The sequence below is a fragment of the Rhinoraja longicauda genome, chromosome 13 (assembly GCF_053455715.1).
Source record: "Rhinoraja longicauda isolate Sanriku21f chromosome 13, sRhiLon1.1, whole genome shotgun sequence".
NCBI classification, from domain to species: Eukaryota; Metazoa; Chordata; class Chondrichthyes; order Rajiformes; family Arhynchobatidae; genus Rhinoraja; species Rhinoraja longicauda.
The window spans coordinates 17,020,564-17,026,563 of NC_135965.1; positions in this window are offsets into that span (position 1 = coordinate 17,020,564).

A 6,000-nucleotide genomic window follows, 5' to 3' on the forward strand; every position below is an offset into this window, starting at 1 on the left:
GGTCACCTATCAATCTCCGGAGTTCCAGAGAAAACAATCTAAGTCTGTCTAACCTCTCCTTGTCGCTAAGATTTTGTTAACAAAATGGTTCAAATTTTCTTCCATGCTGTATATTTACCTACTGAACCAATGGGATAGTCTTATCTCCTGTTGTTAATGTGTAAATGACAAAAAGACTTGCAACTGATGATTCAAGAGAATAATCGTGTTGATAAACATCCCATTACGTGGTGAATGCTGGTTCACTTGTCATGTATATTTGTATTTCAGTGTCCTTCTTGTGCAGTAACATGGCAGTGAATCTTTAACTTGCCAATAATGCCTCCTTAAAGAGAGCCATGTTTTAAAAAATCTTTCAATTTCTTCCCTTTATCCATGGCCCACTGGAAGCAAATGATGTACAGGACAAGTAATTTGTTCCATGAAAAATCAATCTCTGACAGTTAATGTTAAATGAATTAATTTGTTGTCAAATGTGCTTGGTCAGTTCTGAGTAACTGCCCAAGTCAGTCACATTAACAAATCCTTTAATCTTCACTGGGCCACTGAGGTAGGAAATCACCAAACCTGCTAATTTGATTCGACATCTGTAGTTGAATCGGATTTGATTATTTTAATTAGTGTCCACTCAACCCACATTTTCTCCTTTTATAACTTTGCTCTTTCATTGATATTTGTGAATTTTGTAAATGGGAGATAAATTCCAGCAGAAAAGTATTTAACCCCTTTTCTTCAATATGTTGATATTTAAGTTAGAATGACATACTTTTTTTTCGCTGCCATCCTCAATATTTTAAACTCCATTTTTATCAATTTCCTCGACTTATGCAGCTGAATAAACATTTCATCTGTTCAGATCTATGGCTATAAAACACAGATAAAATTACACATTAATAAAAATCTAATTGTGTTTCTATAACCTGTGATGTTGTCATGCAAGGAGCACAATGGTAAATTGGATAAAAAGGGGGTTCAAAGGGGTTCTCTTTAAAACTCCAGTTAAAGAGATCACAAGGGACTTGGAAACAAGATAAAGAAAGCCATGAACTCATTAATTTGCACCAAAACCATTAAAAAACAATGGATTGTGATAGGAAGTATAACGTACATTTGATGAACTGATGTAATTTCTTGCCAACCAGTGTGTTACAAAAGGTAATGGTAACAGATATAAAACCTTGATTACGACACAAAATATATATACTTTGTTCAACTGAAGAGGTTGAAGTTTGCTGTATTTTTTGAGGAAGATGAAGTCTTTGTGGTGGAGAACTATTTAGGGAACCTTCATTTTGTGTATTTGTACCACTGACCTTTACGATTGGCTTGGTGATGAAATAAAGGTTGACCGCAGAAGCAATTGTGTTTTAACTATTGGATGTATTTTGCACAAGGATTGTGGACTGATGAGATAAATGAAACTAAATCTTTAAAAGTAAAGTGAAGTTGTTCGGTTTAAAAAAACTGTGCAGGTATTTATATTTTAGCAAGCTGAAACAGATTGACAAAATAATTAAAAGCTTAAGATATGAACTCCTCCATTGATTGCCTGCTTGTTTATGTTGCTATCTTGCTCCCAACATCAACTCTGAGGTCTATGATACATCAAATGACATTGGTGTCACCAAAGCACTAAGGAAAACCTAATGACATGCATAGTACTTCCAGAGGCAGAGACAAGCAACATAAACATTGATTCCTGATGATAAAAGCCCTTTTCCTTGGTTTAGTGTCTTGCTTGATGCAGAGATTACTGACTTTCACATTGCAAACAATTACAAATATAAATCTTTAGAAAAAAAACATAACAAATCAACATTTGTGCAAGTGCGGAAAAAATACGTGGGAGGAAGAAACGGTTATTTCTTTCACTTCAATGTTTTTTTGTTAACTTTCACTTTCTTAACAAGTGCTGCCTAATTCACTGTTGGTTGACACTGTTTCCGATTTATTGCATATTTTCACCATCCGCAGGATTTCTTTTTGCTCGCCTGTTACTTTGAATACAATCCTATAATAAGTAAAGAGAGACTCTGCATTTTTATTTTTTATAGATTTGCAGCACCAATTCATATTTGCATGTTGCTTCAAAATAGAAGACAGATCAAAGAAGCATTGTTGAACTAGAATTGGAAGAACTGGAGGGCACAGATTTAGGTGAGAGGGGAATGATTTAATCAGACCACGAGGGGTAACCTCTCCACATAGAGGGTGGTGGGTATATGGAATGAGCTGCTAGAGGAAGTGATCGAGGCAGGTACAATAACAACCTTTAAAAAAATACTTGGACAGGTACTGGATAGGAAAGGGTTAGAGGGATATGGGCCAAATGTGGGCAAATTAAGCTATCTTAAATGGGGCATTTTGGCCTGCTTGATTGTGTTGGGCCAAAGAGCCTGTTGTGTGACTCTGATTTTGAGTATCATATTGAGATATCATAGTTGGTAGCTTATAGCTTGGCTAGAAAGATAGATTTTAAAACCCATGTTAGGGAAAGTGAGAGATGCTGTGGGATGGTCATTTTTAACTGAGGATTGAAGTGGCTAAGGCCTGACCCCAGTGGTGGAGCAATTAAATTCAGGTAAATAAATGCAAAAAACTAAAATGGAAAAGTCCAAGAATGTTGGAATGTTCGAGGTTTGAGAAAAGGTTAAACATGGAGTGAATGAAAGTGTAACAATTTGCATATCAAGGTTTTGTGAGTTAGAATATGGGTTGTGGTTTTTTGGATAAACTTGTCCATTATTTCTTCACCAGCTTTTAGGTACAATATACTTAAAGGAATGATTACTGAGACTTGACTGAAAGATTGATAAACAAAGGATTAGTACTATTGCATTTCATACTTGAAAGGAAATTGAAGTAAGTATTTTAACATATAGCAGATTTGCAAAATGCAGAACACTGCACTTAAGGATCAAGAGTCAAAAGTATTTAATTATTAAATGTACTGGGCCCAAAACAATGCCATTCTCAGTTGCTGTAGTTTTATAGGTACATTATATGCAACAACATAACAATTTAAAAATACAATAAATCAACTGTTCTTCTATGTAAACCAGACCATAATTGCACACCTTATAGTGCTATATTGCACGGAAACAGGCCCTTCACCCACCTTGTCCATAACAACAACATTGGCATTTGCTTGCACTTGGCCAATAGCTCTCTTAACCATACCTATTCATTCATCTACACAAATGTCTTTCCAACATTGCAATTGTATCCACGTCTGTAGCTTCCTCGGGCAGAACATTCCAGATACGGACTATACTCTGAGTGAAAAAGTTGCCCCGAGGGTGTCTTTTAAATCTTCCCTATCTCACCTTCAGCCAATGCCTTCTAGTTTTTGAATCTTCTACCAAGGGGAAAAAGACTATGAGCATTGACTTTATCCATGTCCCTCATGAACTTGTAAATCTCAATAAGTTCACTCTTCAGCCCCTTATGCTCAAAAGTAAATAGTCCAAGCCTATTCAACCTCTCCCTGTAACTCAAGCATGCAAAACCAGGTAACATCCTGGTGAATCTCTGCTCCAACCTTTCCTTCTTTCTGATGGTAGCAGTGATTTCTGAGTTTGGCCAGGATGGTATGGGTCTTAGATGATATTAGCTGCCTTCGTGATTAGCACTTCCTATGGATCCTTTCAACAGTGGGCAGGTCATTACCTGTGATGTCAACTACTTTCTTCAGCCCCCTTCATTCTTGGACATTCAAATTACCAAGCCAGCCCGTGATAGACAATAGACAATAGGTGCAGGAGGAGGCCATTCGAGCCAGCACCGCCATTCAATGTGATCATGGCTGATCATTCTCAATCAGTACCCCGTTCCTGCCTTCTCCCCATACCCCCTGACTCTGCTATCCTTAAGAGCTCTATCCTTAAGAGTTCTCTCTGGAATGCATTCAGAGAATTGGCCTCCACTGCCTTCTGAGGCAGAGAATTCCACAGATTCACAACTCTCTGACTGAAAAAGTTTTTCCTCATCTCAGTTCTAAATGGCCTACCCCTTATTCTTAAACTGTGGCCCCTTGTTCTGGACTCCCCCAACATTGGAAACATGTTCCCTGCCTCTAACGTGTCCAGCCCCTTAATAATCTTATACGTTTCGATAAGATCTCCAAATGATGTAAGTTAGTATGCTCTCCACTGTACACGGTAGAAATTCGATTACTGCAATTTGGTATAAGGTGGCTGCCGAATCAATTCAAACTTCTGAGAAAGTAAAGGGAACCATCACACCCTGAGAGCTTTTATTAATAGCAACAGATCAGTCTTGATTGTGTGCATTTTAAGTTCAGGTGCTTTTGTTTAATCTTGTTGTTGTATCATTTTTAATATTGTTTGCATGTTATAGCTAATCCTCCAATGAAACTAGGTACCAGCTAGCACTTGGAAAAATGCAGAGCAACAAGATCATTTGGATTTAATTGATTAACTAGGGAGATGCCGCTCCCATTGTAGGATCGTAGGTTTCAAACGGTGGAGAAAAGATATCAAGGGAATGCAGGGAAAGGATTGCAACATGCAGTTTTATGGAGTTGAATGCAGCTGCATTGCGAGGCAGCACAGAGGTGCAGTTGATAGAGCTGCTGGCTCACAAATCCAGTGACCCATGACCAATCCCATCTTCCAATGCTGCCTGTATGCAGTTAGCACGTTCGCCCCATGACCGCATGAGATTCCTCTGGGACTTTCAGTTCAAACTCACCTTCCAACACCAGCAGGTTGGTAAGTTAATTAGCTGCTACAAATTGTGTGTAGCTGAGTTGTAGTATCTAGAGGGGAAGATGACGGGAATGTGGGGAGAATAAAATGGGATGAGTGTGGGATTAGTGTAAATGGATGCTTGATGGTTAGTATGCTTTCATCGGGCCGAAGGGACTGATTTTTTCACTTTTTCACTCGTTCAGTTTATTATTATCACGTGTACCGAGGTACTGTGAAAAGCTTTCTCATTGCGTGCTCTTGAGTCAGTGAAAAAGAATATACATAATTACAATCAAGCCGTCCACAGTATACAGATACAGGATAAAGGGTATAATGTTTTGTGCAAGATAAATGCCAGTAAAATACAATTAAAGATAGTTTGATGGTCTCCGATGGGGTAGATGGGAGGTCAGGACCGCTCTCTAGTTGGTACAAGGATGATTCAGTTGCTTGATAATAGCTGGGAAGAAACTGTCCCTGAATCTGGAGGTGTGCATTTTCAAATTTTTGCATCTCTTGCCTAATGGGAGAAGGACGAAGAGGGTGCGACTATGAGACTTTTATGGTTATCAAACCCTTAGCTAAATTAAATAAAATAATTATCAAATTGATGAGTGAGGAGTGGGTTCTGCCAGATATAGTTTTGACATTTCTAAGGTGTATAATTAAATCTTAGTGGCATAAGAAGATTTATATATAGCTTAGCTTAGTTTAGTTTAGTTTAGAGATAACCTTTGGCCCACCGAGTCCACGCCAACCAGCATTCACCGCACACTAACACTATCTTACACACATTAGGGACAATTTACAGTAATACCAAGCCAATTAACCTACAGACCTGTATGTCATTAGAGTGTGGGAGGAAACCGGAGCACCCAGAGAAAACCCACGCAGGTCATGTGGAGAACGTAAACTCCAAACTGACAGCACCCGTAGTCAGGATTGAACCCGGATCTCTGGCGCTGTAAGGCAGCAACTCTACTGCTGCGCCACCGTGCCACCCTATAGATACTTGAATAGTCAAGGAATGGATCACGTGCAGCAGAGATGATTATTTTGGCAACATGTTCATCACATGTGGGTTTGTGGACATTGTGTGTTGAAGGGCCTGTTTCTGTGTTGTACTGGTTCATGTTAGTGACTATCATTGTTCACTCACATGCAGTTTACACAATGGCAGACAATTATGGTGGGTTATTAAACACTTTAAACACAATCTATGCTGTGTTTAAAAAAGTGAAGTATTTCCTGTCTATTCTTGAAGCTCTTCAGCTTATTAAAGGATGGA